The sequence below is a fragment of the Dipodomys ordii genome, unplaced genomic scaffold (genome assembly GCF_000151885.1).
Source record: "Dipodomys ordii isolate 6190 unplaced genomic scaffold, Dord_2.0 Scaffold39, whole genome shotgun sequence".
Classification (NCBI taxonomy): Eukaryota; Metazoa; Chordata; class Mammalia; order Rodentia; family Heteromyidae; genus Dipodomys; species Dipodomys ordii.
Window position 1 is genome coordinate 9,615,999 of NW_012267255.1, and position 23,891 is coordinate 9,639,889.

The 23,891-nt window shown below is 45.0% G+C and overlaps 1 protein-coding gene across 3 annotated transcripts in view; it reads left to right on the forward strand.

The window, feature by feature from the left end:
* The first annotated feature begins 35 nt into the window (after window positions 1-35).
* Window positions 36-23,891, forward strand: part of Lrrc8d (leucine rich repeat containing 8 family, member D) — a 91,810-nt gene continuing 67,954 nt past the window's right edge. The window contains exons 1-2 of one of the 3 annotated variants that reach the window (XM_013018327.1): window positions 36-343; window positions 20,748-20,889. The gene's annotated coding sequence lies outside the window, so the exon portion shown is untranslated. Of the gene's footprint in view, window positions 344-18,104; window positions 18,189-20,747; window positions 20,890-23,891 lie in introns of those variants that run through there. The other 2 variants (XM_013018326.1, XM_013018328.1) reach the window with 2 other exon arrangements.

Genomic DNA, 23,891 nt, shown 5'->3' on the forward strand with positions numbered 1-23,891 from the left:
CGGGGCCGCAGGTGCACCCGGGCGCCGCGGGCCATCTCCGGGTTGGGTACCGGTATAATCCGCTTCTAGCTTGTTTGGAAGCGTGGGCTCTTGGGAGCGGGACTTGTGCGCTTTGGATCTCGTGCGAGGGGCTCGGGAAGGAGGACGGTCCGGCGGAGTGCTTTACCGGAGAGCCGGCGCCTCCGTCCGCTGGAGGGGCCCATGGGGGCCGGCCCCGCGCTCCGGCCCCCTGTGATTGGGGGGTCCCTAGCAAGATAAAGACAGCAGGATTGTTTTTATTTGATTTTTTTTAAAAAAGCCATCCGCAGTGAAGAAGAATTGCCACGGGTCGTGGGGAGGAGAGGTAGGTCCCCGGGTAGAGCCCCGCGGCCCGCCCGCACTTGTGTGTGTGTGTGTGTGTGTGGCCGGAAGAGATTTAAGATTTCGGGAAGAGATAGGATGAAAGACCGAGGTCAGCACGCAGGAGGCCAGGCGAAGAAATGGGAACGGAGGGTTGGAGGATTCGAACCGATTTGATGGGTCTAACCCGAGCCGGCCCTCCGCTTGGCCCCCTGTTAACTTCAAAAATGTCCTCTCCCTTGACTTTGAAAAGGTTGTGGTCTTAAATTTTATTTTTATTTTATATTTTCCCCTTTTGGCAAGCAAGCTGTGAAGCGATGTCTTTGGAAGAGCTAATTTCTGGAAACTTTGCCTTGGCAGCTTGCGTAATGAAATTCCATCTAGGCAGCATTTATTGAGCACCTAGTACATCTTCTGTGCTGGGTTGTTTGTTGGAGGAGTCTGGGCAGGCAGGGGATTCCCGTCCTCAGTAATGCTGAGGGCTTTTTTTTTTTTTTCTCTTTCACAAATAATCTGGGCCGGGAAGGGGGTGCCATCCACGTGCCAAGAATGATAGTGATTCAGACCTCCCTCCCCAAAGCTTCTAGAGCTCCACAGACGTGTGGGCCGAATACAGCACCATAAACTGGTAGACAGGGGTTTTCAGATGGCGTTTTTTTTTTTTTAAACTGTTCATTAACTGACCCGACACTTTGAGTCAGCCGGGTTAGGATTAGAGTCCTTCTGTCTACACACCAATTGCGAGAACTCCGTTCAAAATCGGAGTGTGACACATTGAAGAATTTTAAGAGTGAGATTAGATAGTTAAAATAAGTCGATTTGACCACTTCCTATTCTTGAAAGGACCCTTCACCAAACGGCTAGTTAGCTGTGGAGCTGGACCAGAAAGTTCCAAATTTATTTATACAACTCACCGTTTTACCTTAGATTTGTCCAGTTTTTTTTTTTCTTTCCTTTGAGGGTGTGTGTTTGTGGACTTTGTGGTTGATTAAAACTTAACAGATTAGCGGGTTGGAGAGGAAACTGTCCTCAGATGACCCCGTCCCCTCCCCTCCCCCTCTATTAGCATGCCGAGTATGATGCAACAATGTATTGAGCCATATCTGTATCCTTGCTCTTGGCTCTTTTTTTTTTCTTTCCAGCATTTAAAAACTTTGGTGACTACTTAGCCTTCTTGAAAAATTACTATTAAGTTGTACGTTGCATAGAGTTCTTTCATGAATTTCTTTGGAAGATTCTAGGGTGCCTCTTCATGTTCTCCTACTTGAAATGTTTTAGTACCTGTGGTGTTTTTGTTTTGCTTTTGTGCCAGTACTGAGGCTTGAACTCAAGGCTTTGCACTCTTCCTTAGCTTTTTCACTTAAGGCTAGTGTTCTACTATTTGAACCACACCTCCACTTCCAGCTTTTTGTTAGTTAATTGGAAACAAGAGACCCTTGGATTTGTCTGTTCAGGGAAGGCTTCAAACAGAGATCCTCAGATTTCAGCCTCCTGAGTTGCTAGGATTTACAGGCATGAGCCACCAGCACCTGGCCTGGTACAGATGTGTTTTTGGAAATTAAACTTTCCCAGTACTATAGATAGATTGGCACTGGCCATGCAAAGATCAAAGTTATGTCAGAAGTTTTATTTGTGTGGTCACATGTGGTTTTGAAATGGTAGTTTGAAAGGGACTTCTTTGTAACTGGAGCTGGTGTTTGGCATTCTAAGAAACACCAGGTTAGTATTTATTGAGTGCCAGCAGTAAGCAGGGAACTTGGAGTATGTGTTCTAGGACCTTACACAAGCAAGGAGAAGATTCTTAAACTCAGAGAGCAGATGAGACAGGCACGTACGAAGACACCTGCAGAAATGAACAGTTAGTTACAGATGCTCAGGAGTTCTGGGTGTTTAGAGCTGGGGAAAAATGTATATGTGGGGGAAGGGGGGGAGTCTGTCTGACTGGACCTCTGACACTGGTTAGACAGTGGTGGCCATTGGAAAGAGAGAAGGAGTACCAGTAGGGAAAACTTTGAGGGGTGTTCTAGGTTAAGCATAATAAAAGGGCTTGCCCAGCCAGAACAGAATAGAGGACTAACCTAGTCAGTCCTGGAGAAGTTAACCACAAGTTAGTGACCATGTTAATCATTTGTCTCAAGACCAGTGTTTTTTTGTTTTTGTTTTTGTTTTTTGCCTCCCAGCAGACACTTGGTATTATTGGGAAATTTTAGCCAGTGGACAGTTGCTATTGGCTTCTAGTGGGCAGAAATTCTGTTTAAACATTCACGTCCTGTCTAGCCTCCTGCTCCTAAAGAATAATACTGTTCACAGTCAGGAGTGCCAAAGTTAAGGAACACTGCTGTGGCCAGCAATTGTGAATGCCACTGTGTGTGTGTGACATTCTGAGAAGTGAAGTTACATTTCAAAGCAGACCTTTGAGCCCTGCCATAATCATGGTTGTCATCCAAGCTACTCAGGCAGCTGAGATCTGAAGATCAAGGTTCAAATATTGGAGGGAACCAATATAGCTTAGAGGGATCAACCCTTGAATTTTATAGATGAGAATCACCAGCCACAGGTAGGAGGCCATAGGAGGTGATAAAGTGTACACATTCAATTACAGAGCAGGCCTTAGAATCTCTCCATCTTGAACACAGAGGCTGAGAGAGTGAAGATTTCTCCTCTGCTTTGAGGTGTGTAAACAGTGAGGTCCCTTGGGTCTTATTTACATAATTGGACCAAAAGAAGAGGCACACAGTGGAATTTCTAGGCTTAAAGACGACAGGAAGTGCTCTGGATTATGAAATACCTAGCCAATAGGGATTTGCTCCAGGGAAACGACAGACACTAGAATGTGTTAGTCATCAGAAGTTTGTACGTAGTTTTCTTTGTGGGCAAATAGGTTGAGTCTACCATAGATTGGTGTTTATTGGGAAAATCCTAGGAAAGGCTCTGAAAATGATTTTACAATGTGGTTCCAATTTACCATTGCTGATAATAAAGGACACCAACTTACTGTTGCTGTATTTCATTAAAAAAGAAAAAAAAGGAGCCAGGTGCCGGTGACCCAGCCTGTAATGCTAGCTACTCAGGAGGCTGAGATCTGAGGGTCTCGGTTCAAAGCCAGCCTGGGCAGAAAAGTCACTGAGACTCTTATCTCCAATTAACCAGAAAATCAGAAGTGGCGCTGTGGCTCAAGAGTGCTAGCCTTGAGCTGAAGAGCTCAGGGACAGCACCCAGGCCCAGAGTTCAGGCCCCATGACTGATGGAAAAAAAAAAAAACAACAACAACAGGAAAAAGGATGGAAAACAGTGTTTTTTTTGTTTTTTGTTTTTATACTTTATACTGGGCTTTGTCGTAAGTGATGGGTGCCTCTCCCTAGAAGAGATGCTGGTGTCATACCTTGAGAGTTTGGACATGCTCCTAGGATGTGAGGTCCATGAGGACGGGCTCCTTCCTGTACCCATTTCTCTGAGTAAAAAAAAATGGACATTTCCAGCCTTGGAGAGAGATACTATGGAAGCCTGTGAATCCTCTAGAAGAAGCACATAGGAAATCTTTGTTAGTCCCTGGTCCCAGTCACCCTGAGTGTATTTTGGTTGCCTTTTTGTCTCTTTACTCCTCACTCTGTGCCTGAACTCTGGGCCTGGGCGCTGTCCTTCAGCTGAAGAGCTGAAGGCTAGCGCTCTACCACTTGAGCCACATCGCCACTTCTGGCTTTTTTCTTTTTGCTTATGTGGTGCTGGGGAATTGAACCCAGGGCCTCATGCATGCAAGGCAAGCACTCGACTACTGAGCCACCTTCCCAGCCTAGGACTTGAACTCAAACTCTTGAACGCAGGACCTGATGCTCTCCCTCGGCTTTTTCACTCAAGGCTGGCGCTCTACCCCTTGAGCCGCACCTCCACTTCCATGTCAGGGAGGGGTTCTTTTGTTTTGCTCTCCACCCCTTTCCAAGTGCCCCACATGGAAGTCCTCCATTAGTACTTCCTGCCAAAAGGGATTTTACCTTAAATCTTTGTAAGGCATGAGTTCAGGATGAATCCAAAAAAAAATGCCAGCTCTTCTAAACTAGAATATAAAACAAAACAAAACATTTTTATGTGTTGCTGCCTTTCCCAGTGTAGTGGCTCAGAATCGAGGTGGATTCAGTTTGGTAAGTGTCTTTCCTGACCCCAAGTGAGTCTGACTCAGAGCCAAGGCTGTAAACATGCATCTCACAGAAGGTTGCTTACTGACAAAGACACCTTTGGAAAGGCGTTGAGACATTTGTGACTGACAGCCCTAAGTGGATTATTAGACCAATGAGCTTGAAGGAGACATCAGACTCCTTAAAAGGTGATGGTGATGACCAAGACTGCAGAATGCCACCTGGAGGCTGCTGGTGTGTCCCTGGCATAGGTGCCTGCACGGGAAGGTACCACACACTCTGCTTGAGTGTTTTTTCCCACAGTCGAAAAAAGATAATAAATATGAGCAGCAGGTGTTTCATTGTCAATATCAGTGTCAGCTTTGGTTAATTTCAGGAGGTTTCTTTTTTTTTTTTTTTTGCCAGTCCGGGGCTTGAACTCAGGGTCTGCACACTGTCCCTGAACTGCTTTTGCTCAAGACTAGCGCTCTACCACTCTAACCATAATGCTACTTCTAGCGTTTTCTGCTTATGTGACACTGAGGAATCGAACCCAGGGCTTCATGCATGCAAGGCAAGCACTCTACCACTGAGCCACCATCCCAGCCTCAAGAGTTGTTTTTTTTTTGGCCATTTTCTACTTAAAGCAGATTTATTACTGTTTTCTTTTTGTTACTTTTGCTTCTGGGTGCTGTTCACTTTGTGGTTAGGTGGCTGGGTTTTGTGTTGTTTCTGTTTTCACATAGGATGTTGCTGCCTAGCCGGGGCTGGCCCTGAACTCCTAATGGAATCCAGCATGGCCTCAAATTTGGGATTCTGGGAGCTGGGAAGGTGGCTCAGTGGTAGAGCGCTTGCCTTGCATGCCTGAGGCCCTGGGTTCAATTCCTCAGCACCACATAAGCAAAAAGAAAAAAGCCAGAAGTGGCGCTGTAGCTCAAGTGGTAGAGTGCTAGTCTTGAGCTGAAGAGCTGAGGGACAGCATCCAGGCCCAGAGTTCAGGCCCCACGACCGGACCCAAAAAAAAAACCCCACCAAATTTGGGATTCTGTCTCCTAAGTGCTCAAATGGCAGCTGTGTACCACCAAGCCTGGCTCTTGGTCAGGTTTTACGTTGGTCATTTTATGACAGTCTTTCTTTTGAGTTTTTACTGGCCTATGAAATACCAGTTAGAACTACAACTGCTCTGAAGTTTGAGGATGTTTACATCCTCTCTGAGACCTGGCTAGTCTCACATATGTGCTGTTAGTCCCGTAAGAACACTTCTTTCTTGAAGATACTTTTTCCCCCTCCTGTTCTGTTTGCTGGTAATAGGAACATTGCCAGAAGTCTTCACTCCTCCAGCAACGCATAAATACCATTTGCTGAATCTTAACATCAGCAGATGAGCAGAGCCACGGTGAGTTCTGACGAGCAGGGAAATGTGATGATAAGTAAGATGGGTCTTCTGGAAAGGATTTGGCTGCCAGAAAGCTATTTCTCTCTACCTCCCTATGAACAACCCATGAGATGAGGTATGAACTTCACTGATGTTCTGTACCCACTTGCATTGGTGGCTCATGCCTGTAATCCTATCCACTTTTGAGGCTGAGATCTTAGGATAGAAGTTTGAAACCAGCCCACACAGAAAAGTCCATGAAACTGGTATCTCCAACTAACCAGCAAAAAACTGGAAGTGGCTTAAGTGTGGCTCAAGTGGTCATCCATGAATGAAAGAGCTAAGGGACAATAGTTCAAGCCCTAGTATTGGGACAAGAGAGAGATAGATAGATAATATTTTTTTAAGTCTCTGAATTGTTTTGGTATGTGACCCAGCTCTGTGTGTGTGTGTGTGTGTGTGTGTGTGTGTGTGTAGTTTGAGCTGGGATTTGTTCTGGTTTACCCTTTTTGCTCAAGGCAAGCACTCTACCACTTAAGCTACACCTCCACTTTGGGCTTTTTGCTGGTTAATTGGAGATAAGAGTCTTATGGACTTCCCTGTCTGGGCTGGCTTTGAACCAAAATCCTCATATGTCAGTCTCTAAAGTAGCTAGGATTACAGGTGTGAGCCACTAGTGCTTGGCTTCTGGCTCTGGTCCACATTAAACACCTCCTCCTAAGTAGATCCAACTATGGTAACTATTGTTCATAAATACATTATGTAAAGATGTATCCATTTGAATGCTATACCCAATCTTTGTTAAATAAATGCTGTAACAAATATATGTAGCAGAAACAGTTTCCTATGTCCCCAAAGTTAAAAACATGAATAAATAAGTACCGATGTTATTCACTTATTAATGTATTTATTCTGCTCAAATCAAAATGTAATTTCAGTGCAGTGGATTCATTTGGTTAAATCCTAAACTTTTAATGGGATTTTTTCCATATTAACATTCAGATAGTATGTAACTATAATCCCTCTGTACATCACATTGACAATAAAATAAAATAAAACTTAAACTAAATTAAATTAAAAAAGATTAGTTAAGTAGATAGTTAAGTAGAATTGGGAAGTGGGTTAGTTACACATCTTGCACAAAACACCCCCTTTCTGTACAGAAAGGGTGAACAAGAGACTTCCTCCTTAGCTTGTCTCTGAAAATATTTTCCTGTTGCAAAACATTTATTCTCTGTCGTAGTCCTAAATTATCTTCCTAGTAAATTATTTGTACCTGAGAAATTCTATAACAAACAGAAAGTTTATAATTACATCCACAATTGCTGTACTAATGAGAATGAGTGGGGAATGGAAAGAGACATAGACTGGTTCTAGCCCCTGGGAGAATCTCAGGCAATAGCAAACTGGGCCTGAAGTCAGAGCTTCACATAAGATTACTTATGGCAGCTATACTTAACCTCGGGGAAGGGGAAGGAATTGGAGGAAGCTGGAGTGGACTGGGCTGAAGTAGAAAATAGGCGCTGTCTATAAAGAGGGTCTGTTTAGCAGCTGATTTTTGCCCTGTGGAAATGTGAGCCAGTTCTTCTGATTTTTTTTTTCACTGCAAGCCAGGAATCTGGATTATTATGTAAAATCTAATTTTAAAAGGTTGGCCAATTCAACATGTTAAATAAGAACTTCCTGTAGACTAAACAAAATAGCCTTGTGAGCTGGATAACAGACTGAGCTCAGGCTTTTAGAGATAGATAGCCCTTCAATGGCCAGATAAATGGAAGCATAGAATTTGACTAAAAGTACAGAATACTTGTTAAAAATATCAGTTTAAGCTGTGTGTGCTGGTGACTCATACCTGTAATCCTAGTTACTCCAGAGGCTGAGATCTGAGGATTGAGGCTCAAAGCCAGCCTGGGCAGGAAAGTCTGTGAGACTCAACTCCAATTAACTACTAGAAAACTGGAAGTGATGTTGTAGCTCAAAGTGGTAGAGTGCTAACCTTGAGCAAAACAGTTCAGGGATAGTGCCCAGGCTCTGAGTTCAAATCCCAGGACTGACAAGACAATCAGTTAAAATGGAATCTAGAGCTTGGGATAGTTTTGTGTCCCCTGCTCCCAACAAACAGAATGAAACAAAACAAACCTTCCCACGTGCAATATTAACTTCTGACCTTTAAATCTGGGGTACTGCACATGTGTGTGAAGAGCCTGGCCTGCCGCACGGACCAGTAGATTCATGGAGAAATAGGTAAGAGGAGGAGATTGGCAGGAGGTGTGGGGAGGGGCAGGAGCTAGTAGACCTGGGAAGGCAAGGGAAGAAGATAGGCTCCTGCTCTTCCTGTCTTGAAGTCGATTTGGGGGCTGTGTGGAAGGAAGAGAGAAATGGGGACCTTTTACACAATGAAGGAAACATGAGTCAACTTTACAGTAACTGCAGTTCACAAGTCTTGAACCAGCTAAGTAGGAGGGGCCATTCCTGGTGCATTCAAGTTAGCTCTTGTTATGGTCTTGCAGACAAAAATGAGAAGAAAAAGGATTTTTCAGAAATGGGAATATAGAAGGAGGAATGGGGTCCACAGAAAAACCAGTAAACAGTAGCAGGTAACCCACAATGCTGAGCATCCTAAAGTATAGCCCGTAGGGCAAGATGGCCTGGCACAGCCACTTGCTTGGCTGGGGGAAGGGCTGGTGGACACAGTGCCTCTTAGACCAGCTCCTGCTCCCATGTGTGCTGTGCTGGCAGCAGGGTTGCTTCTGTGGGGTACACAGCTTAGAGAACAGCGTCCCAGGGTTTTTAACCTCCCTCTGCTGCTCAGGAAGCAACCTCCTGTGGTCTGGTTTTATCTGCTCTAGTGGAAGAGCAAACGTGGTTGAAGTGTAACTTGCCTGTGTGCCCACTTTGAACATAGCGCCAGTGTCTTCATGATCTCTACCACTGGGGTCAAATCGTAGCCTGAGGATGGAATGTTTTCTCTTTCTCAGTCATCTCGTGTACTGGGTGCTTGGGTTCTAGAAAGGCAAAAGTGTTTTCTGAGGAAGAACATTTTTGGATTCATTGATACTGTTAGCACTGTGTGAAATGAACAGTATCTTTTCAACAGGTTTAAATACAAATACTTCAGTAATGTTTACTCTAAATGCATTTAAAGGGGTGCCCCACATTTGTTAGCTTGTTTAGTGTAGTATCATTCATTCTTCCTTTCTTCCTTCCTGTCTGTCTTCCTGTTTGTCTGTCTTTCCCTTCCTTCCTTCCTTCCTTCCTTCCTTCCTTTCTTTCTTTCTTTTTCCTTCTTTCCATCCTTCTCTCCCTCCCTCTCTTTCTTTCCTTCTTTCTTTGTGTTTTGAGCTCCCGTTTGACTTTCTTGTTCACATCTGGTGCTATCATACTTCTAGACCAGCATTTTGCTGGTTAACTGGAGATGAAGCTTCATTGATGAACTTAATTGCTAGGACTGGATTCACCCTGCAGTCCTCTAGATCTTAGACTCCTGAGTAGTGAGGATTATGGATCTGAGCCACCAACTAGTGCCTGTGAGGATTCTTTTTTTTTTTTTTCCAGTCATGGGACCCAGTGTTGTGCTGAGAGAATGGGTGCAGGTTTCCTTCCACTGCTGTTAGGAAGAAGAAAATTCTTTACATTCCACCATGTGGACTATAGTTCATAGAGGAACTGTTTGAAAGATCATCTTAGGAAGTGAAACTTGCAGATAATCTTTGTACCAGCATTATGGATTAAAATGTTACACAAGGTGTCTTTTACTTTCTCATAAAGTGTAGTTTAAAAAAAAAAAAAGAAGAGCCCAGTTCTAGTGCCTGTCTGGAAACGGTTAGAGGAAAAGCTTACTGGGTACGCCCTATGTCCAGCCCTGGTTTGGAGCACTTGGTGTCTGTATTAGCTCATTGACTCCAAACAGTCCTGGTTTGTAGCAGAGGAAACCAAAGCTAGCTCTCCCATCCCTGTGAACCACTAAGTAATTCAAGGTCACATAGTTTGGTCCTTAAAGTGGCAGAGCTGTGACTTGAACCTAAGCTTCCGGATCCAGATACTCTTGCAACAATCACAGATTGGCTTTAGAAATTTCTTGTGTTTTCCATGTCACTTTGTCTTGAAGTTAGCATCAGAGTGTGAATGAAAAAAGGAAAGTCACACACTTTCTTTCATATCTCCTCCCTGAAGGGATAACCAGATGATACCTTGGTGGCAGTCTCCATCTTGGATCAGTTGGAACTGAGATACTGCACCAGCTTGATGCAGGACAGAGAGAAGCCCTATGGCTGGGGCAGCCTTCATCCATGGGCATTGGCATTAGTTTCCAGAGCACAAAACTTGCATTTTTAACCTTTGCCTTCACAGGTAAATTTGGTGAGCTTCCAAGAGCATTGTTGAAATTGCCTTTTACAAATAGGAGGCTGTGAGCTGGTCCCAGCATCTCTCTTCCAGCCTGGTGTGATCTTGGGTTTCTTAAGTCTTGGGGTTCCTTTCCTGTACATGGGGGAGGGGATAATAATTTTGGCTCTATGATTGGTTTGATGAAAAGGAGTTATTACATTATTATTTTTGGGTGTGTACTATTTCTGGGGCTGAAACTCAGGCCGTAGGAACTGTCCCTTAGCTTTTTCACTCGACTAGCACTCTGCTTTACCACTTGAGCTACAGCTCCACTTATAGCCTTTTGAAGGTTATTTGGAGATAAGAGTCTTGTAGACTTTTTTTTTTTTTTTTGGTCCCGGCTGGCTTTTAACCACAATCTTCAGATTTCAGCCTCCTGAGTAGCTGGGATTACAGGCGTGAGCCACCAGTGCCTGGTGGTGGAGCTATTATTACATATAACAATTTTTTTTGTTAAAACAGAAGGCACATGTATTGGGCACTGAGCTGACAAAATGTCCTTTGTGAGTCTTGGAATGTGTTTCCCTGGGTGGGAGGGGCAGGGCTGTGAACTCCATTCTTTCCTCTGCTTACCTGAGTTACAGCTTCGACCCTGGTGTGGGTGTGAACCCCATTTCTGGCCCCTTGTTTTTTCCCCCTCCTCCTCTGGGCTGGCCTCCAGTCTCTTGACAAAGTGCTGTTTGTTGTAAGGGTGAAGCAGGCAATTCTCTGGGCTGCGCCACTGGCTGCAGGCAAGGGGAAAAGCCAGGCCGGAGTGGGAGGGGATGCCGACCGGGCTTGTTCCTTAGAATTTTGTACATTGATTTTTGAGGGAAGGGAGGGAAAGGAAGAGATGGGTTCTTAATAGAAATCTTATAAGATGTCCTTCCTAGCAGAACAAAATTGAGTCAGGAGAAAGGGCTTTAAGAAGTCACTATTTATTACTTTGAGAGCAAATCCATTTTCCGTGGGAGGAAACAAGCACATTTTAAACATTTACTCTACAGTGTACTCTAGTAGAAAGTTAATTAGAAATAATAATAACAGCGACCATGTTAGTTCATTTTAGATGGTGTCCAGTCATGTACCATTTCAAAGGTTAGAGTTAAAGGTTGTGTTAAATTGTCCAGTGTCACAGTGCTAGTTAGTACCTGGTAGAACCAGGCTTTGAACCTGTCACCTCTCATATACAATATGAAAGACGAGCCAGGGACCAGTGGCTCAGCCCCGTTGTTAATCCTAACTAAAATTCTGAAGTATAAGGATCACAGTTCAAAGCCTGCTTAGGCAGAAGAAAATCCGTGAGACTCTTACCCTAATTAACCACCAAAAAGATGCAAGTAGAGTTGTGGTAGAGTGCCAGCTTTGAGTGAAAAAGGTAAGGGATAGTGCCCAGGCCCTGAGTTCAAGCCCTAGCATCAGCACAAAAAAAATAAGGGAGGGAAAGAGAGACTGAGACACAGAGACAAGCGAGTAGATACAGCTCTGCATTGTGGGAACACCTGGCATGTGACATAGTTTAGTGCAGTCTAGCATCTGAGCCACGTTTTTGGATCATATTCTCAGAGAGATTGAGCTTGATTACAAAGACCAAGGATAGCTGGGTGCTAGTGGTTCATGCCTAGCTATGCAGGAGGCTGAGATCTGAGGATTGTAGTTCAAAGCCACCTTAAGCAATTCTATGAAACTCGTACCTCCAATTAACCATCCAAAAAGCTGAAGTGGAGCTGTGTCTCAAGAGGTAGAATGCTCACCTTAATCAAAAAAGCTAAGGGATGGTGCCCAGGCCCTGGTATGTGCACGCACGCACACACACAGGAAAGAAAGGAAGAAAGAAAGAAAGAAGGAAGAAAGAATAAAAAGAAAAAGACCAGGAATAATGAGCAGGGCCTTGAATGAAGAGAAAGATGGTGACAGGAAAAAGAAGGGGAAAGCTGAAGCAGACACAAAAGGAAATAACACATTTGTGTACCGGTGGTGTTAGAGTAAGGGATGGGGGGCAGTCCCTGAGCTGTTTTGCTCAAGATTGACATTACCATTTGAGCCACACCTTCACTTCTAGATTTTTTTTTTGTTGGTTCAGTGGAGACAGACCTCAGATCTCAGCCTCCTGAATAGCTAGGATACAGGAGTGAGCCACAGCTCCCTGTGCATTATATGGAGGATTTCTAAACTAGGAGAGGAGATTGGTCAGCAAGCCTTGGAAAAAGGTCGGTTTATTTGGGTTTTATGGTTTGCTTTTCCTTCCCTGTAAATAAACAGTAATTGGCAGAAGTTTTTCACATGTGATTTCTCATTCCTTCATAGAGTGTCAAACGGCTCTGGTTATTGTGCTGTCTTTCCTTCTTTGTTTACTTAGGAGGCAATGGAAGACTCAGAGTTTATTGACTGTCTGTTTTCCTTAAGATGCACAGACCATGAGCTGTGGAGTGTGCTGGCTGGAGTTTTAATTCTGCTTGGCCACTGGTTAGGCACGAGACCATGGCTTAACTGGCTAAGATGCAGAGAGAATAGAATTAACCTGCTAGGGTTAGTGGTGAGGATAATTTATGTGAAATGCAGTAGAAGAGAGTTCCTTGCATGTATTTAACAGTCAAATGTAGCTACTGCTGCCACTACTGCTGTAACTATACCTGACCAGAATTCCTTCCCAAAGATTGAAAGCTTTTCCTTTAAAAATGACTGTACAGACGGGTGGCCATGGCTCATGCCTGTAATCCTGGCTACTCAGGAGGCTGAGATCTGAGGATCAAGGTTCAAAGCCAGCCTGGGCAGGAAAGTCCATGAGACTCTTATCTTCAGTAAACTACCAGAAAAGCAGAAGTGGCCCTATGGCTCAAGTGGTAAAGAACTTGCCTTGAGCTGAAGAGCTGAGGGAAAGCACCCAGGCCCAGAGTTCAAGCCCCTCAACACCTCCCCCCCCACCCCCCAAAAAAAGACTGTACAAATTGTGGTTGAGAGGAACATGGGTACCTGGAGCAGTTTGAATTAGTGTCCCATTTTTCTCCCTGGGCTTTATGTTTTCTAGAAACATGTTTTTGTCCCAGAAAGAAATGTTAGGTCAGGTGGCTCATGCCTATAATCCTAGCTACTCAGGAGGCTGAGGTCTGAGGATCAAGGTTCAAAGCCAGTCTAGACAGGAAAGTCTGGGAGACTCCTATCTCCAGTTAACATCTGGCCAGTGTTCCCTTGCTGGTGTGCACATTTCCTGGGACCCAGCCTGTAAACGGAGACTACTTTAGTCAAATGTTACAGACTTCTCTTGCTCCCAACTGCTAATAAAGTATAATTTTTGCTGGGAAGATAAACAGTTCTATCAAGGGAAAAGCCAGTTCTCAACATTAAAGAAATTAGAAATGATAATTTGTGCTTAGGAAAATAATGTTAGTCCAAGTTTTAGCTTCCCCCCCTCCCTTTCAGCTATTTCTATACCCTACCATGCATTTGCAAACCATTCTCATGACCTTTGTGTATGCGTGCTTGTGTACATGTGTGTGTGTGTATGATGTGTGTGTGATATTTATCATGGGGCCAGATTATACATACACAACTGACTTTTGTCATTGTATCTCCTCAGTTCAGTCTTTGAAGCTTTTGTCTTTGGGTTTTGCTAACCAAGTCTTCATTTTTTTTCTTGGAAGAGATATTTCCCACAGAACTTTACTGACAGAATATGGAATAATTGGATTATGTTTTGTGAAGTTCAGATCTTAGATCCTAATGTTTGTTTTTTTAAATTTTATTGTATAGGGGCTGTACAGAAGGGTTACAATTATATGAGTAAGGCAATGAGTACATTTCTTGCCGAGCATTGTCTATCCTTTTTTTTTTTTTTTTTTTTGTCAGTCATGGGGCCTGAACTCTGGGCCTGGGCCTTGTCCCTCAGGTCTTCAGCTCAAGGCTAGCCATAGAGCCACTTCTGACTTTTTCTGCTTATGTGGTGCTGAGGAATCAAACCCAGGGCCTCATGCATGCAAGGCAAGCACTGTACCATTGAGCCACCTTCCCAGCCCCCATCTGAATGTTTTAAGTATACCCAATTTTTCTTTTTTAATCACTACTTGGGCTTTAACTCAGGGCCTGGGCTCTGTCCCTTAATCTTTATACTCAAGGCGAGCACTCTACCACTTTAGCCACAGCTCCACTTCTGGCTTTTTGGTGGTTAATTGGAGATGAGAGTTTCATGGAGGTTAATTGGAGATGAGAGTTTCATGGAGGTTAATTGGAGATGAGAGTTTCATGGACTTTCCTGTGTGGTTGGCTGTAAACCTTGGTTCTCAGATCTCAGCCTCTTGAGTAGCTAGGATTACAGTGTGAGCCACCAATTTGCTTTCTGTTAGTTCAGTTTACTACTTCAAATGTAGAGGTGGTTAATTTTGGGCATTCTCTGCCCTTTGTGCAAATTAAAGAGAACACAAAAATACTATTTCTTATTTTTCTTCAGTTCTCTGTAAATTTAACTCAGTCCATTGGCTTGCCGTCATTTATCCTTTCCATACCTCCTGAATTGATGTCATGTGCAAATTTGATTATAACGGTATGAATAATTTCTGAGTTACTTTTGAGTACAAACTTAGTACTATTCCTAGTGGCTTTTTTTTCTTCCTCTGGCTGCTAAATGTATCTAGTGATTTTTTTTTCCTCGCTGAGTAATTGCCATGTGGTTCTTCTCCTAGCCACAGAGTGTCAGTTGATTTAGCCATCCTGAATTCACGGAACACTGTATCAACTGCTTTACAAGATCAAAGTACATGAATTCATTGCATTCTTTCTGCTCTTAATCCAGTAGTTTACTAGCTGGGCCATCTTGTGGCCTGGAAAGCTAGGATTCTGGTCAAGGCATAGGAAAAGCTCCGTCTCTCTGGCTTTTCCATTCTGCATATATCTTTCTATTCTGTTATTCATTTATTCAGCAGCTGACCTCCAGATTTCTCTCTAGAACCTCTGTGGCCAGTAGTTACATCGTTAATACAAACAGGAAAATCTCTGAGCCTTTTACGGGACTCCTTTCCTTCTGCTGTACCTGTGGCACTAACCCCCATTAACTAGGGAGAACAACCCTCACATACAGGTGTTCTGTTAGTAATGGGTTGTTAAAAAGTAGGCAGTGTGTGGGGTTAGAGACATGGCTCAGTTGGTAGTGAGTTAACCAATGAGTAAAAGTGACTGCAGGACCAGGTTCTAGTCCTAGTGTGGGACCCAGGAAAAAAAAACCAAAACGAAAGTAAACTGTGTAGCTAGTTACTGTGGGATTTACTAGCAGTGACTTTGGGCCAATCACTTAACTCACTTAACATCTCTGTGTCTGTTTTCTAATCTGTAATGTTGTAAAATATCTAGGATGTTGTCAGCAGTAAATAAACTAATCCACGAAAAAGTGATAAGCATTTCTTGATCTACTTTTTTTTTTTTTTGATACAGTATTCCCTGAATTCAGGATGGCTAAATCAACTGACACTCTGTGGCTAGGAGAAGAACTACATGGTAATTACTCAGCCTAGGGGGGGAAAAACACTAGATACATTTAGCAGCCAGAGGAAGAAAAAAGCCACTAGGAATAGTACTAAGTCTATATTTAAAAGTAACTCAGAACTCAGGGCCTTGCTGTTTTTGCTTTATCAAACAAGGCTGGTGCTCTTCCATTTGAGCCAGCTCTACTTCCAGCTTTTTAGTGGTTAATTGGAGATAAGAGTCTCATGGACTTTCCTGGCCAGGCTAGCTTTAAATCTCGATCCTCAGATCTCAACCTCCTAAGAACTAGGATTACAGGTGTAAGCCTCTGGTAACCTGGAGTCTTACTTTCTTTATTATGCTCACAAAATTAGCCAGTGTGGTTCACCTTACATACATATATCTGCTTAACATCTATCAGTTGGCCAGTTCCAAAATATGGGTGTATATTTCACCCAGCTGTGGTTAAGTAGTGAGATGGCATGATATAATAGAGAGAGGACGTTACAAGATGTGTTTCATTTTGTTCTAGTACTGGGGTTTGAATTGGCCTGGACACTGTTCCTTAGCTTTATTGCTCAAGGCTGGCACTCTACCACTGGAGCTACAGCTCTACTTCTGGCTTTTTTGGTGGTTAATTGGAGAAAAGAATCTCATAGATTTTCCTGCCCAGGCTGGCTTTGAACTATGATCCTCAGAATCTCAGCCTCTGGAATAGCTAAGATTACAGGTGTGAGCCACCAATGACTGGCAAAGGATGTGTTCAGAGTGAAGAAATTTTTCTGAGTAAAAGATATGTAGCACAAAATAATAAATCTGCAGCCAGAACACACCCACTCATTTCTGCCCAGTTAAAGGAGGAAGTACAGACCCTGGGTGAGATTGAGCTCCATTACCCACTGCATTGAGAAAATAACATCTGTGAGTGCCTCACTTCTGCTGTGAGGGGGTGCTAATCACTCCTCCCTGAGGGTTCTGGAGCTCAGTGGGGCAGGGCCTGGGGCCACGGTGTCCTGTGGAACTAGTAGTTCCTTACAGGGTGAGTTGGTTCTTGAGCTGTGCTTGGAATCTAAGGCTGCAGAGGACTCTGCTTCTGCCTTGTGGCTGGGTCTTCCAAGTCAGGTGCCAGCACCTCAATAGTAGTGCTTTGCTTTTTGTTCGCTTAAACTCAGAACATTCTGCCTTCAAGGAAGCATCTTGCAAACAGATGTTTTGAAAAGGTGATTTGCGGCCCCTTATGAAATGCTACTCTCTGGCTCCTTGAAGATGGCCAGTACCCCTTTGTGGATAAATGCCAGTTCTCTCTGAGAAAGGCTTCCTTGAATGGCATGGACCAGGTTTTGCAGACGCTTTACAATGTGAGCTTGAGGGCCAGAGACCTTCCCAGAAAATCGGGGTGTGTGTGGTATTCCTGAAGTAAGGGCAGGCAGGGTGGACTGCAGTGAAGGCAACAGCCAAAGACCCCATCTTTAGGAACCACATAGCTGGTCCTTTTTGCTTGTCTCATTTGTAAAGCTTGCTCTGTAATAGTCACCAGGAGTCTTGGTTGGGTTTGAACAAAGATCCTCAGATCTCAGCCTCCTGAGTAGCTAGGATTACAGGTGTAAGTCTCCAGCACCTGGAGACTAGCTGCTTATTCTGATGAATAAGCATCTCAGTTACAGGGAGCCTAACAGGTGATGGGGTTATACTGAACCCCAGACCCTGGGTGAGGATGGGGCAGAGTATCACCCCTGTGTGTATGTATATTTTGTTACCTGTTAAACAATACAAACTGTGTATCATACAATTTTCACTCAGCATAGTACTAGGGAAAAATAGCTATGATTTAATATTGGCTGCTTTTATACTGCTGATTGAATTTTCTAGAGCTAGGAAAGGTTTTTTACATAGTCTAATCTCTATTCCCAAAGATGGCTGGGTCATTTAAACACATTTCTTTTGCTTCCTTTCCCAGTCCTCAAATCTCAGCCTTTCTTTCTTTAGAGTCTTTTTCACATAGGGTCTTTGTCTGGACTGGGTTAGTGGTGCAGCTGGGATTACTGGGCCACCACTGGTTTTCTTGGTGAGATGGGTGGAGGTAGTGTATTTTGAGTTTCTAGGATTACAGACAAGCGTCTTGAGCCACAACACCACTTCTGGTTTTCTGGTGGTTTATTGGAGATAAGAGTCTTATGGCCTTTCTTTCCTGCCCTGGCTGGCTTTGAACTGTGATCCTCAGATCTCAGCCTCCTGAGTAGCTAGGATTACAGGCTTGAGACACTGGCACCTGGAGCTTTTTAAATTTTTATTTTGTCACAGATTGTCCTTCTGGACTCTTGAAGTTATAATGAGTAACCGAAATGAAGGCAGGGATACCAAAAAGATAACTTCTAAATGGAATTATGCCTTTAGAAGGTGGTAATTATTGACAAAGCTTTTCAAATGAGAAGTTTTGAGCTGGATGCCTTCCTGTGGGCTCCCTCTCTCAAGCTGGGCACCTTGTGGGGAAGAAGTAGTCACTGGGGTGAAGGAACGTTGTCAAGACAGGAGAAGTGGACAGGCCCAAGGTAAGAAAACCAGGGACTGAGAGAAGGTAGCTGGTGGACAGAGTAAGATCTAAAAGGATGTTAAGATTCTTATTACTAATAAGTCCTCATCAGTTTGAGTCTTTGAAAAGCAGGGATGCATGTCACTGATTCTTGGGGCTGCTCTTTCCGGCCAGATGCATGGAGCCCCTCCCCCAGCCTTGGTCACACTTGAAGGCTGTTGCCCTTGCATTGATCTCTGTGTGCTGCAAGTCTGGCGTGTACTTCTTTAGAGGATGCACTGTAAGGGGTTGGGCAGGTGAGCTCATGTCACTCACTCACTCTGTCTACAAGTGTGTGCCGGTATCCTCATTGCCTAGACCCCAAATCACCTGCTAACGCATGCTCTGTTTCTTAGCCTGTCTGGGTGCTAGTAACTACACGTTACTGCCACTGAGCACAGACTAAATAATGAAGCAAATGGAGAAATGGGAAATCGCCAGCATTTTCACTAAGGGTTGAGACCAGGCCTTTGATTTTGTGGACATCTGCCTTCTTTAAAGAGCCTCATTAGAGAATAATGAATTTAGTAAATAAATACAAGCCGGATTGGCTTCTGATCTGGACAGACTTTGTACCTTGGCATCGGAGTGGCTATCCCTGGAACCTCTTGAACTTTTGCCACCAAGTAATTCTGAAAAAGCTGACAGAGCCAGTAATAGATAATGGAAAGAGCATTGTGTCCCCATCACGGTACATGAGGAATTAGGTGGATGATGAAGAGCCCGGCTAGCCCATAAACACCGGTGGATTGTGATGCAGGATTGTTCTGACATGGATCCCAGGTGGCCTCTGGGCTTGACTTTCCCTGAGAACTCACTATTGTTTTTAGGAATTTAGCACATGGAGGAAATGGCCCAGATTTTCTACTTAGCAAAGACCGGTATCTTAACTTTTCATTGGGTCGCATTCTAGCTAAGACATTGGGACAGCTGCTTAGCTTCTCTGACCCTGTTTCCTCGTTTTCAAATATGGGAACAGGATTTTGAACAAGTCTGTTGGGAAATGTTAAATGTTAAAGGATATGGGATTAAAATGATATGCTTTCTAGCACTGAGCAGGAGTTGCCTGTGTCTCAGTTTCTTCCTACTTCAGTCAACATTTAGCTTTTTGTGTAGAATAGTTACTATATTCTGTGCTTCCCAGCTGTTTGTAGGAGATGGTCCTCTTGGTGTCTGTTACCTGATAACTTCTGGTGTCGGGACAGGCAGCTTACAAATGCCAACTCCAGGAGTTGACCCATGTATCCACCAAATGGCAGTCTTTTTTGTTGTTGTTGGTCTTGGGGCCTGAACTCTGGGCCTGCGCGCTGTCCCTCAGCTCTTCAGCTCAAGGCTAGCACTCTACCACTTGAGCCACAGTGCCACTTCCGGCTTTTTTTTCTTTTTGCTTATGTGGTGCTGAGGAATCGAACCCAGGGCCTCATGCATGCAAGGCAAGTGCTCTACCACTGAGCCATCTTCCCAGCCCCCAGACTAGTTTTTTTTTGGGGAGGGTCTGGTCATGGGGCTTGAACTCTGGGCCTGGGTGCTGTCCCTCAGCTCTTCAGCTCAAAGGGAGCACTCTACCACTTGAGCCACAGCACCACTCTACCACTTGAGCCACAGCACCACTTCGGGCTTTTTCTGCTTATGTGGTGGTGAGGAATTGAACCCAGGGCCTCATGCATGCAAGGCAAGCACTCTACCACTGAGCCACCTTCCCAGCCCCCAAATGGCAGTCTTAAAACCAATGTTTACTTAAAAAAACACACACACAACACTTTGACGTTCAACTTAAGTCAGAATTCCGCAAAAATGAACGTGATACTAGAACTTTGGAACTTGTGTATGATTAGTGTACACAGAAATGCATGCTTTTTTTTGTTATTTCTGGGACAATGTACCCTTAAGACTGAGCTTGGTGGGGGATTCGAGGAGGGGGGGTAGGTGTGTCAATGTTGGTGAGCTGAGGGGGGACTCTCAGAGGAGCCCAGAAAACCCGTGTAACTCCTCGGGGTGTCTGCCCCACCCCTGGTTGGTGACAGTTCTGCCTACAGCAGTTGCGAGCACGCTCTCTTTCCCCCTGAGTCAGCCAGGCACAAGACAAGTAATTTCCCATCCTGGAGTGGATGTGGGGATGTGGTTGCTCACTTAGCGATTTGCATAATTCCAGCCTCGACTCCCCTTGGAAGTCTCTGGTCTCTTTACATCTTTCCCGTTCTCTCCCACCCCGTACTTCCTGCCAGGGGGCTGAGGGGGGAGGTGAGAAGCCGCGGAGAAGGAAGGCAGACTCCTGGGGTCCCCACGATGCCCACTGATGAAAGTACCCTGCAGTCGGGGAGAAGCCCGGAGGGGCGGAGCCGTCAGCAGCCCGCAGGCGGCCCGGGAGGCGGTCGGGTGGGTGCCAGGGTGCTGGTTCCCTGGAAGCAATCCCATCCTGTCCGGGTGGTGCAAGTTCGGAGCCTGGGTCCCGCCCGGCGGGGCCCCAGGGCTGCTCCGCGCCCCTCCCGCCATGGTTGGCCAACCCGGGCTGGTCGCCCCTCTCCCCGTGTTCCAACAGGAAGTGCACGGCCGCCCGCCCTGCGCCGGTCCCGGGATGGAGGAGTGAAGTCGCTGCGGTTCCAGCCTCGGAGCGGAGCCGCCCGTCGCCGCCGCCACCGACTGTCCCAGCGCCTGAGGACGCGGGTAGCCGCCTGGCCCAGGTGCGCGGGGTGGGGGTGGAGGGCGGTGGATGGGGGACCCGGGCCGGGGTGGCGGTGGATGGGGGACCCCCCTGGGCCGGGCCGGGCAGGAGCCCCAGCCCCGGGCCTTCTCTCCCTCCCTGGCGATCCGCAGTGCCGTCTCCAGGCCCAGCCACTGTCCCCCACGCGCGCTGCTGCCCGGTGTGCGACTGTGTGCGACTGGCCAGGGCTCTGGGGCTCTGCTGGTCCCCAACTGTCCTCCTCCCCATCTACTTCCTTCGCTCCCCTTGCTCCTCTCCCTCCTCCCCCTCCTGCCCTGCCTGGACCTCTTTGTTCCTCATTCTCAGGGCTCAGTTGTGGGGGGCGCAGAGTGGGGTGTGGTTGAGATTGGTGTGAGGGCGCTGCGCAGGGTAGGTGAAGTGGATGGGATGCAGACGAGCTGGCTGGGGGGGGGCTCGCCTGGCTCTTCCATCACCAAGGAGGGGTGCAGACACCCGCAGTAAAGGTGGGGACCGCAGGTGCCCGGCTCCGGCTCCACTTGCTGGGGTGTTTGGTCTGGGGTGCTTCTGACTTGTTAACTGCGTTTTCATAGTGCTTGCAGAGCAGGACCCTGGCCTGTCCGTGTGTGAAGTTGTTTGTCACTAAAGGGACATGGAGAGTGGCTTTTCTCAACTTCAGCAGATGGATGGATGGTAACTTCGTATCCAGGTCTCGGATGCTAGAAGAACAAAATGATAGGAAGTGTGGCTGATGCTAGAGACCTTTTTTTTTTTTTTCCCCTTCTTCCCGTCCCTGGCTGCTCTGCTGTCTGCACACTAAGTCATATTGACTTCTCCCCAAGTGAAGGCCTGGCCTTTGTTTATCTACCTGGTGAAAGGCTGGTTTGGGGGAGAGGGAAGAAAGTGGAATGGTTGATATGCACACACACACACACACACTTTTTGGGCAGGATGCATTTCCTTACTTCTCTCCCTCTGGAGCAAGCAGGGTGAGGGAGTGAGCAGAGAGGAAGGGTCTTTTTTTCTGTACCTACTCCTGTCCTTTACCTGCTTGGGCAGCTGTGATTTGTCTTATAATGAGGTGTACTTACTACATGATTCATTTTGCTTTGAAAGGAAAATCTTTCCTACTCTGGAAAGCTGATAAATTCCTTCTTTTTGGAGTGAACTCTACGGAGGGAATTGGAGTGATAAGATCCCATTGTTCTGCTTTAGAACTTTAATCTCCTAAAAATGTAGGGGCTTTGAGCTTTGTGATAATATTGGTAATTGGTGTAATTATATTAGCAAAAAGTAGCCAAAGTGTTCTGTAAGAACTGAACAATTCATCTTATCCTTCCTTAGATAGGTTGATGGGGATTTAAGTTGGAATTTAATTGAGATGTCTGATTCTCTTGCCAAATACATCACAAGAATGGAACCCAGTCATCAAAGATGTGCTTTCTTATTTGAAATCTCTTTACTCTTTCCCTCTTCCCTCCTTTTGCTTCCTCTTCCCTCCATCCCTTTTTCCCTCCTTTAATCCCTCCCTCTCTCCTTTATGCTAGGCAAGTACTCTACACTAACTTCTACCTTCAGCCCCCAGGAGAGATTCTTATAAGACTACTACAGCCATAGTATCTTGTGTCTATTTTTATGTGCTCTATACATCTTGTCCTGGTTTATTAATTTGCTTGAGGACTTTCTTCAGCATTTGTCACTCCGACCTAAGGTCTAGTACAGTAGTTTTTGTGACACTCCAACCTGTCCCCTGTTTGAGAACGGAGATAATAATGCTGGCCTCTTGATTGCCATTTTGCATTTATAGAGCACATTTTCTGCATCTTGTTTTTGTTTTTGTTTTGTTGGTTGGTCGGTCGTTGGGCTTGAACTCTGGGCCTGAGTGCTGTCCCTCAGCTCAAGGCTAGCATCACAGTGCCACTTCTGGTTTTCTGAGTGGTTTATTGGAGATAAGAGTATCACTAGCTTTTCTGCCCGAGATGGCTTTTAACTGAGATCCTTAGATCTCAGCTAGGATTATGGGCGTGAACCACTTGTGACAGGCTTGTTTTTGTTTAGTAGGTCTGGAAATGGGATTCATGTACTTCAGTTTGTGAAGACAGATAACTAAGGCTGGTCCAATATGACTTGTGAAAGGCCAAATTAGTAAACAGAGATGCTGGGCCTTATACATGGGTCTGTCCATTCATGGTCCTCTGTTTCTCTGTTGTCTGGGAAGTAGCTGCCTAAGGAAAAGAGCAGTGCCCATTTGAGTGGGCCTTTGCCATTCTGAAAGAGAGCTTGCCAGCAGGCTTGAATGCCCCCTGCTAAGTGTTTGCCCATGTGTCTCCAGGAAGACTTGGCCTGGAGCTCAGAGTTTATTTTTTTTAGTGTGTGTGTGTGTGTGTGTGTGTGTGTGTGTGTGTGTGTGTTTGTGTTTGGAATTCACTCTTTTGTGTCTATAACTAGACTTGGTTGTGTTTGCATGAACATGACTTACTGTCTACCAGGATTCTAATAGCATGTTTTAAATTACAGGTATCTTCCATCATGGCTTAGTAAGAGTGTCTCTTTTCAAGGAAGATACTTTAACTTTTTAAAAAAAATATTATTTTTTGCTTATATGGTACTGAAGGAATGGAACCCAGGGCCTCATGCATGCTAGGCAAGTAATCTACCACTAAGCCACATTCCCAGACCATATTTTAATAACTTTTTAATATAACAATAAACTCCCCTCTGGTTTATTCTTAGGAAGTTTATGTCCCAGGAACTAAGTTATCTTCTTGTATATGTATCTCTCTGTTACCCCCTCCTCCCATTTCTGTGAGTTATTTTCCTTTCCCTCCCAGATGAGAGTAACCAATTACAGAAAAGCGTGGACAGTCATATATAATTGTATGATACATATCTTTGAAATACCCCTTGCATGGCAGTTTCTGTTTTCTTATCTTTTTGCAATGCTTAAAATTGAGGCTCTCTTTAGGGATTTAATGTTGCATTCTGAAGAATATAAATTAAAATTTGGGATACAATTTCACTGGG